General features: G+C 46.4%; 1 long non-coding RNA gene across 1 annotated transcript; it reads left to right on the top strand.

The window, feature by feature from the left end:
• The first annotated feature begins 2,910 nt into the window (after positions 1-2,910).
• On the top strand, positions 2,911-9,708 carry LOC120585132 (uncharacterized). The gene is made up of 2 exons (XR_005648245.1): positions 2,911-3,124; positions 4,770-9,708. It is a non-coding gene; the product is annotated as an uncharacterized LOC120585132 (long non-coding RNA).
• The last annotated feature ends 794 nt before the right edge of the window (positions 9,709-10,502 follow it).

Below are 10,502 nucleotides of genomic sequence, written 5' to 3'. Positions count from 1 at the left end.
TCCATGATGCTGACAAACCCGTGTGTCATCAAAGAAAGAGAGAGTCATGGGAAATAAAAGCCTATGGGCCGTCCTCTCCGTCAGGGAGTCAGGTGGCTGTGAAGTGGCACGTCTGACTCTTGCTCATTAACAGAGCTTCTCTTTATGTTCCCCTCCTCCTCTCTGCCCGGCCGTCCGCCCCGGGTTTCACTGGGTAGGCAGCAGATGCCTACCTCGATCATTAATTATTACGTATGAACCCAACATTCATGCAGGACACATACACTGAATGTCTTCTACGAGAACAAGAAAAATAATTCGACAGAGGGGATGTAAAGTCCAGCATAGGGACTGTAGTCAATAATATTGTAATGACTACGTATGCTGCCAGGTGGGTCCTAGATTATCGTGGTGATCATTTCGTCAGGTATATAAATATCTAATCGCTATGTTGTACAGCTGATACTAATAGTATATGTCAACTATAATTTAAAAGTACATTTAAAAAAATAAGAGACGCAGACTGTGCAGTCAAGTATGTCCCAACCCAGTAGTCACATGTTCGTTCAACTAATCGTTAAATGGTGTGTAGAATATGCAGAAACCAACTGTAGAGGTGCTCAGGGCAAGGCACAATGAAACTTAGGTGGGCTTCACGAAGGAGGCGGCATTTGCTCTAGGCCTTGAGCTAGGATTCCACAGGTCAAGGGCAAGTTGGGTGGAGGAGGGGAGGGAGTAAGGGCGTGCCAGGCCAAAAAAAAAATGTGCGTATGCAAAGCCAAAGAGTAGATGAGCCCGGGGCATAACTGGAGACCGGCTAGTATGTTGACAGGCGTGGAACACAGGCCGTGCAATATGGGACAGCAGCAGGGGAGGACGTAATGTGGCCAGAACGGCCAGGGACTTTTGTCCCAGCCTATGGAATTTGGGCTCTCACCATAGAAGGTGGAGAGTCACTGGTCAGTTTTCAGTACAGAGTGATAGGATTGTGTTTGTATTTTGGACAGTCTCCTGGCCCTCAGTGTAGTGTATAGACTAGAAGAAGGTGAGGCCGGAAGCCAGAAGACCAGTTAAGAAATCATTGCTTGTGTCAAAAGCTGTAAACCGGCCCAGGAGGATAAAGATTGAGATAAAGTTGAGTGAATTTGGCAGTTGAAGACCTTCGGTGACATCTAAAAGTAACTTTGCTAGAATAATTCAAGCAGAAGCCAAGTTACCAAGCCGGTGGTTCTCAGAGTGTGGTCTCCAAACCAACAGCATCAGTATCACCTGGGAACTTGCTAGAAATGCACACTACCCAGCCTTAACCCAGACCCTACTCCAAAGCTCTTGGAGTGGCTTCAGAAATGTGTGTTTTCACGTGTCCTCTGTGTGATTTCGATGCACGCTAAAGTTCGAGAACCATCGGCCTAAACACATCCTTCTCCATCTCTTCTCTCAGCGTTCCTTACTAGAAACTCAACTCCTCTGAGCTGCTGGTATTCCCTAAATAATCATAACGTTATGGTTTCTCAGACCTCCGTGTAAGCCCTTACCTCCGTCAGTCACATACTCCCCCCGACTCAGTAGACATATATAGTCTCTACCTGGCGACACTGACTTCATCGTTCAAGATCTAACTGGTGCCACCTCCAAGGAAGTCCTTTCAATTTCCCCTAGGGAGCCCTTCTATAGATACCTTTGTGCATGCTTCTATCATGACACTTCTTTTACCGTGCTGCGTTGTTTGGTTAACTGTTTTTCTCTCCACTAGCTAGAAGCTCCTCAGGAGTAAGGACGGCCTTCGTTATGTCTATTTCCCGTTGTTTCGCAGGGTAGATGCTCAGTAAAAGCAGGGAGAGGAAGCAGTAACGGGTTGAGGAAGTAAGAATATCAGGGGATAAACCACTCTTTTATGAGGTTTGGGCGTGAAAGGAAAGAGAAATTTGTCTGAGCGGATAATAGCAAATGTATGTGCATATGAGGTAAGGCCTGAAGAGAATCGTTGGCTGAGGGGATTAAACTAGGAGAGAGGGAGAAATGAACAACAACAGACAGTGGGGGCGGATGGATAACGAATGGCGAAATGGTTTGGGGAAAGGCAGAAGGGATGAAATCAATGGCCAGTGCCGAAGGATTAGCATTGGAATGAAGGGAAGACTTTTCTCTGAGATTTAAGGGCCGGAAATAAAGGTGCATGCGTGAGAGGTAGGGTGTGAGGTTGAGGAAGAGAGGTCCGGGGAGTTCTTAGATGGCCTGCCAGTGTAGCCTGGGGGCGCTGGGGAAGGTTTTACAGGGGAATTGATCTTTGAGCTAAAAGATGTTTTTAGTGAAGTGGGAAGTGGGGCCTTTTGCTGGAAAGGAAACGGAACAGAAAGAGGGAAAGAGGCCCTGGGCGGGTGGTGAAGTCTTGCAAATGCCCTGCTGGTCGTGGGGGATGGTGGTGAGATGACCGAGCAGCAGGGGATTCTTGGGGGCTGATCCATTTCCGCTGTTGAAAAGCCTACCCATCCCCCCCCCACTGGCTTTGGCAACGGGAGCGGTGTGGGAGGACCCTCCGCAGGGAGGGGCTGTCTCAGCAGCTAGGTGGACCCCTCCAGACCCAGATCCCCAGGGTAATACAGAAAGCATTCTAGCTCTGTTTATCGTCAGTGCCGGAATCTAATGCAGAAACTAACAATGCTACGTATGACGACTACGGAGCAACAAAGGCAAAGGTTTATGATACATGGAGTAGCCGAGAAAACAGGATGCGAACTATATGGGTGTCTCGATTATAACCATTTGAAATGTGCCCTTGAAGGAAAAACTAAATACACTAAAATGTTGTCAGTGGTGGTATTATAGGTGATTTTCCTTTAATTTGTAAGAGTATATGTTTTTGGTTTATAATTTAAACAAAGATATGGCATCAAATAGAACTGGTTCTTTCCCTACTTTCTTAGTCTTTTATTAGGCACACGTAGAAGAGAGTATTTCAGAATGTGAAGCTCCAGTGTGGAACCACCTGCAGAGCTGGCTGACTGTTGCTCCCCTGAGGGGCAGAGCAGGGAAGTGAAGTTTTCCAGTTACCCCAGGGTTGGAGGCTGACGAGCAAGAGACGGGGAGCGCAAAGGAGGAGTGTGGTCAAGGCCCTGGCTCTGCAGACTTGGAGACCAGGCTGACGGTAAATGATTATAGTAGGACAGCTCATTCCATGCTCAAGGGGATGGTCAGGTGGACCCGGGCTGTGCCCCTGCTTACGGCTGTGTGCTTCGGAGCAACTTCTCAGGTTTCACTTTGTCTGTCCGTGAAGTAGGAATAATAATAATACCTACTCATAAACCGGTGGGAGCATTAGAAACAGCGAGGCAGGTAACGTGCTTCATCCAGCACCTGACGCACAGTAAGCACTCCGTAAACGTGTGCGGCCGACATCGCTATCGGTGTGATTACCGTCGTGATTACCCATCTACACCGATGATGGCGGGCACCGATTTGGACTCTTCGGAGGGAGTTCGGGGAGGTGTCAGAGGACGCCGAGAGCGGTCCCCTCTCACCGCTGTGGGTTGACCCTAGGCCTCCGGGACAGAGGAGCGGGACGCGCAGGAGGAACTCCTCGGTGCTTCTTCTGCTCGCGTTTGTGCCACTTCCCCACTTCTCAACAGGTGCATACTGCCCCGAGCACCCTTCACCTTCCTCTCCCACTCTCCTGTTCTGTTTTTCTTCTCTTCAATTCTTCTTACTTCCCTTTTCTCCTCAAAACCCCATGGTAGATGAGTAAGGAACCACCCTGCCATTTGCAGGTTCCAAGTGTGCCTTTTTGAAACCTGAAGCTTGGCTCCAAATCCCAGGACGTCACGGAAGTCAGCCTGTGTTTGTCCTATCCATTCCTTTGCTGGCTTCAAAAAGACCCGCACCCCCAGCCATTGTCTTGTAGATGCTCTTAAATGACAGCAGACAGACAAGGATTGCAGACCATCAGAGTTCAATGAGGAATGCTCTTGAGGTAACTGCATCTTGCAAAAGAAACCAAGCGGGGTGTGAACTGTCTTTTTAACAATAAGGTGTACTTTCCCGGACTCGGATGTAGATGTTAATGTGAGAAATAGTCTCCGGCTTGCTAGCATCTGTTCTCCTTGTCCTGCTTAGACTTTTAGTAAGTGCGATAAGAAGGAAGGAATCAAAGATGAGACAGAAAAATGGTTAGAACCGTGGTCTGAGCAAGAGAACAGAGCAGAGGCATTACACTGCCCTTAACAGAAACCGGAATGATTTAAAACAAAAGCAAGTCGGTATCCTGATCAGGTACAACCACCAGTCACCTGCTGAATTCCAATTTCACATTCCATTCCACGCCGATGAATAATAATGATGTACTTTCAGCTTTGTTGGAAAACCTATTTGTATATTTACAAGGTCATTATCTTCAGCAACAGATACCTGCTCTGAGCACAGCAATTACCACCTCGGTCCCTGCACACATTAGCACGCACACACAACACTGATTTGTACTTTCCTATAAAATTACTCTTTCCCTTTTTAATTAGAATGTTTTCAGAAGCAAACCCTATCGTTAAGGCCATGTACGCTTCTATTATAAATACCAGTTGCCAGCCATTAATTATCTCCTGATGAATTACTTTAGGAGTTTCCTTACTGCTTACTTTTAAAAATTGGGATTTCCTTTCCTTACTTTGGATGACTTCATCCTCATACATGTTTAACCATCTTGAATTTCACATAATAAGAAAATGTTCCCTTTTCTTCCACTTCAGGGGACTTAGATGCGATCTGTACTCAGACAGATGATTCTTTTTTCATACTTGAAGGTGGAAACCATTTGTATGCCCAGACCGCACTACTCAAGAATTCCTTGACAGATCGTGAGGGAAGAAAATAAGAATGTTAGGTAGAAACAATGGAGGAGTCTCTGAGAACAAACACCTTAACATCTCACAAGTATCCAGAGTTGCGTAACCGTTCGAGTGACTGAAGCACTGCATGCAACTCATCCAATAATATCGTGGTTTGATAATTACAGAGTTCTGGATTTATGTTGCTCTTGAATTGGGGAGTTGTCCTGATGCGTACAGGTCAACCCTTTTTACATCATTATCTATGAAAAGCATGCACCATTTAGGAATTGAAGTGTAAAACCTTCCAGCATGAAATACTTAAAAGAAAATTTTAAGTCAGGTTGTACTAAAGTGAACATTCTTATACTAATTCTCCTGCTCATGGGTAGCAGAGAATTTTGGATTCCTAGTTAAGTTTTAGAGATGCCATTTGTCATATAGCACATGCACATGAGAAGAGTTAATTGTACAAGGACGATCTTGAATTTTCTCCTCCTCAACATCAATTAAATTGAGATAGTCACAGACCTAAAAGAGCAAAAATATGTCAAGAAGTCCAAATTACAATTTCTTATATTACTTATACCCTTAATCAGAGCAGAGGCAATTGTGCTAAGTGTCTGACTGGTTCCTAATTCTGAGAGCTAGTGTGGATCTTGAAACTGACTCCTGCCTTTTGGAACTTGTCCTCTGGCTGAACCTGGTGGACCTCTCAGAATGTGCACTTACTCTATGCTCGATGCAAGGCAAAGAACCAACTACTGTGGGGTTTACAAACATGAATAAGAGATAGTTTCTGTGTTTACGCTGCTTACAGTCCAATAGTATAGGCCATCTCGGTTCCTTCATATCTTGCAGTCTGGGGACCGTACAAAATGAAAGTGGCCTTAGAATTAATCACAGTGTTCTCTACTTTCCCATCGCCCTGCGCTTTATCTCTCTGCTTACTTATATTGTTTGTGTGTTGTCCCTACCCTCCTCAATGCCACGTGATCTCCGGGGAATAGAGGCTAGGGCTGGTTCATGTCTCTCTTGCCATAGAGTCAAGGACGTGCTTTGCAGGGGGTAAACGCTCAAAAACTGCTTTTAAATCTAGGAATGCATTGGCTTGCTTAGGCTTCCTAATTACAGCGGGCCAGCTTGTTCCGTACCAATAAGCAAGTGATAAGAAGCTCGTGGACCTTTGTCCAGAGGTCCCTACACTAAAAATCATCTCGGATGTACGTCATACTGTGCAGAAAAAAAAAAAAAAAAAAAGAGGAATGAGACTTAATCAGAAGCAGAAACAGTGGGGGTTTGTCTCAGCTGTCACTAACTACATATTTAACCTTGGGCAAGACGCTGAAACTCTATCTAAGTCTCCTCATCTGTGAAATGGGAATAATAATGACTGGCTTGGCCATTTCCCACGATCGCTTTGAGAATCAAATGAGATAAGATGCTTAAATGTCTTTTGGAAAGCCCAAAGCCCCGCACGAATGCAAAGCCATTATTTTGCAAAGAGACCTTCCTTTTAGTTCCTGCTTCCACAAACCCTTCATCACACATCTCTGGGGTCCTGGGTTACGAGCAGAGACGTGTGGAGTAGCTCGGCCTGTGCTTGATGTGTAGCCCTGAACCCCTTCAGCAACAGCTATCGTGTTGAACTGACTCGGCCCGGGATTCTCCAAAGAAGTGGACTTTCTGTCACTCTCGCATCTCTCTCCACTTCGTATAGATATATACGCTCCTCCTTCGGCATTTACTTGAAACATAGATCATCGAGCACGTACGTGCACTAACCACTGTAAAGGAACAGGGGCCAAATAGACAAATGCCATAGGATCTTTGCCCTTGAGAAGTTTTACGGCCTGTTGGGTCTGAGAGAACAGACGCGAGAACTGATAAATGCCAATTCTGCATTTGTTTCGGAGGCAATTTTACCGTGAGTTTTCATTAGTGAAGACATGTATGCACGTTTTTAGTTTTGACTAAAATTGAAAACTAGTGGTGGCCTTTCCTCATGTCTTTCTGTTGCTGATGGTCTGTAGATTTTAACTTGAGCCTGGAGACTGAGACTGTTTTTCAGGTGAACGTTCGTGAGATGCCATTTTTCTTTGCATCAGTGGAGCTATGGAACTTTAAGGAATAGTGATAGCTGTGATTTGTTGTAGGATCACCTGGACGTTTTCCTGCCGCTCTCTCCTATAAAGTAGAATTTGCTCTGACTGGAAGCGCGGTCAGGGAAGACCATGCCCCCGTCCGGCTGAGCAATTAAACTTTGGGGCTGACATCTCCGGGCAGACCTGGCATTTCACATCCTCCCCTGCTACTCCCGTCCTGCGACACCACAGCGAGACCCCCAGGCTTCTGATAGGGATCAGGGGAGTAGTCACCTAAATGCATGCAGTGGGATGTAGGCTTAGGTCCACGGTGGCAGAGGTCCACGGCGGGAAGCATATTTCAGGCAACGCCATCCTTTAAATCAGTCGGGTTTCTCCCAGTTCTCTCGTGAAGCAGTCAGCAGCTGCTGCTCTCAGTTCTTCCTTCTCCAGCCACATCCATCTCTTCTCTTACCTGCTCATCTAATCTACCAACCCTCCCTTTCCTTCTCCAGTGTTTCCTGTATCCGGAATAGCTCATCACACCTCAAGATACTGAGGTCATTGCTGATGCCTTGATAATAAACCTTTCATCTCAGTGGGTAATAGTCTTAGGAGCCAATGCCCATCTCTTCTGCATCCCCGCCTCAGTCCTTACCTTCTCTATTCCTTAGGGAACAGGTTCTGGTCTCTATGCTTGTTCACCTGCCTCTATGCTTGAAGAGCTTAGACCACTAAACATGAGAAATGTCCTCTTCCCCTTTACCCGATTAATCTTTTGGTCCTTTAATTCTTAGTCCAGCTATCGAGGTCTTCCTAGAAGCCTTCCCTGACTGCCCCTGGGCTGGGACAGGACTCACAGTCTCCCAGCTGTCACACTGGGTCTCACTCGCTTGTCACTTGTGTCTCCTGACCTCCCTGCTCTTCTTGCAGGATCCGGCCTACAGGAAGTATTCATCCAAATGTCAGTGGATGGGTTGGACTTACTTGTTTTCATTTTTCAGTCTTTGCCAATTCCAGTTTCTTTCTTTGATTTTCAGGTCCCCACCCCACCCCACCCCCTTTTTTTAATCCAACTTATATCCACAGCTTCCTTCAAAACATGTCTTTAAAACACACCTCCATAGTCATAGCCTTCTACTTCCGTTCATAGCATTCATTCTGTATTCTTCTTGTCCTTGTGGGAATGTATGCAGTAAGTTTAACATTATAACAAATCCCACGAAGGTCCTATGTAAACATCATAATCACTTTTCTTAAGACAGTTACCTTGAGAAGTGGCATACCTATTATCATAATTATGTCATAACCACAGTCACTTCTGGAGCTGGTCCTTGGAGATGATTCTTTTTACATTCTTCCACACGTATTTTAATAGTGACCCATTTAATCTTTGCAGGTGATTTTTAAAATTCATACGCAGCCGGGTCACTATGAACTATATTTAGTGAGTAGAGAGAATGCCCAAGCTGGTAACCGTATCAGTCAGTCGGCAACTAAAATGTGATGTTATTATCTTGTCTGAACACATTTGCACAAGGGAAATTCCAAAAACAGTTAGACTGTGTTATTTTTGAAAAGTTTCTAGCATCCCAAGGTGACTACTTTCAATAACGGCACTTGGTTATCTTTTGTAAAGCGCTTATGAAAATCCGGTTTGGAACTTCATAGGCCTATGATCCTACTGCTTTGTACTTATTTCGTGCTGTTTTGCATCCTGGTGCAGCATCTATTAAGCGATAGACACTGGGAGGGACTAAGGCCCTGGTCCTTGCCCGTAAGGACCTCCTAATCTAGTTGGAAAGATGAAAATACAAAGAGTCCTGTGTGACAAATAGATATCAGTGTAAGATAAAGAAGCAGGACAGTGGAGGGACTGTGAGGGGCAGGAATTCGTTACAGTGTCGGCAAAGCCTTCTCGGGACTGAAGGATGAATGATGAGAAGTCCACCGAGAGGAGGAGGGAGGGGGACGACAAGAGTCATTCCAAGTCAGGGCGACAGAAGGTACAGAGACCGAAACGAGAAGACGCGTTCGGGGGAATAGCAAGTCATTCAATACTGTTATTGTGCAAAGTTCACAACGGAGCAGGGCGGACAGAGAGGGGCCCAGCGAAGTCAAGGCCTTGTGTTTACCATCTTTAGAAGTCTGGGTTTTATCCCGCAGGAGCTGGGCAGAGGCCCTGTGTGTAGGAGTTTCCTTCCTAACGGGACGGTGAACCCCCACGTCCGATTAGTCACATAGGGCTGCCCCTCCCCCATCTGTTTTGTTTTTCTCCCCAGAGTGCCTCAGATCCATCCCTTCCTTTCCACTTTGACATCTACTCCATTAGCTCAGGCCTTCATCACCCCGGGCCTGCCTGGACTCTTTCACAAACTCCCGAGTGGCCCTTGGACTCCAGTTCACCTTTTGTTCCTGACAGTCGTGCACAAGATTATCAGAGCAACCTCCCTTTCCATCAGGTCTCACTCCTGTTCCAAAAAACCCTTCAGTGGTTCTCTATGACCTGAGAGATAACCACCCCCTCCCTATGCACCCCTCCCTCCTTTTCAGCTTGCCATTCAAGGTCCTGCATGATCTGGTCCCAACCCCCTTACCCGCCTTGATTCTCCCCTGGAATGCCAGGCCCACACAGACTTTTAGTTGGTTTATTTCAGCTCTTTTCTTACAAATAACAAGCCCACTTGTGCACGTACCTGACCACATCCCCCATTCTCCTGCCCTGGAAGTAACTACTATTCTGGTTATAAGCTTATATTATACACTGTGGAATGCATCCATAAATAATGTATTGTTTTGAAAAAAAATATACATAAATGATATACTTTGTATCTCCTTGTACAATTAGTTTTTTCACTATCATTTTATTTTTAAAATTTATTTCCATCGACATACATGAATATAATCTTTCAATCGCTGTATTGTATTTTGTTTTCTAAATATACCATACATTATCCATCCACTCCTCTGTGGGTGGGCACTTAGATTGTTTCCACTTTTTGGCTGTTACAATGTTACAATGAATATCCTTAGCTGATCTACTTGTCCTTACAAACTTTACTAATCTTTTGAGATCCCGCTCTCATTCTCCATGGAAGTCTGCCCTGAAATCCTCAACCCGCAGCAGCAAAGTCTCAGTCCTCAAAAGCAGCTTGTGCATCACGCGTCTTTAATACCACGCCATCGTGCCGAGCAAAGCAAGGCGCTTAAGAAATATTTGCTAAACGAATGAATGAACGCGTGAGTGAATGAATGAATGGTGCAGCACAACCCACTCGACGGCTCTGTTCGGTTTAAATGGGATTTGGCGCCTTGGCCCCCATTTCCTTCCCGGACAGCATGGGTCCTGCACCGCATTCCTCCAGCTAGGCCCGGAGCGTGTGGGTGCGGGGGTGCGTGGGGGCGAGACCTTGCTCCGGGGACGAGGGCTGGCTCTCCCTGCAAGTTCACGATCTCGGTGACCCTAGTGCCTGAAGTTCAGCGTCCTAACGCCCACCCCCTTGGGCAGAGGCCGGGCCCAGCGAGGCGCTGCGGCGCAGAAGCGCGTGGGGAGTCGCCGGGGTTGTGGGGGGTTGGGGGGCGCGGGGGGCGCCCGAGGCTCGTCGTAGATCCCTCCGCGCGCGGC

The sequence above is a fragment of the Pteropus medius genome, unplaced genomic scaffold (assembly GCF_902729225.1).
Source record: "Pteropus medius unplaced genomic scaffold, Ma_sr-lr_union100, whole genome shotgun sequence".
Taxonomy (NCBI): Eukaryota; Metazoa; Chordata; class Mammalia; order Chiroptera; family Pteropodidae; genus Pteropus; species Pteropus medius.
This window is presented reverse-complemented; position numbering and strand designations above follow the sequence as displayed.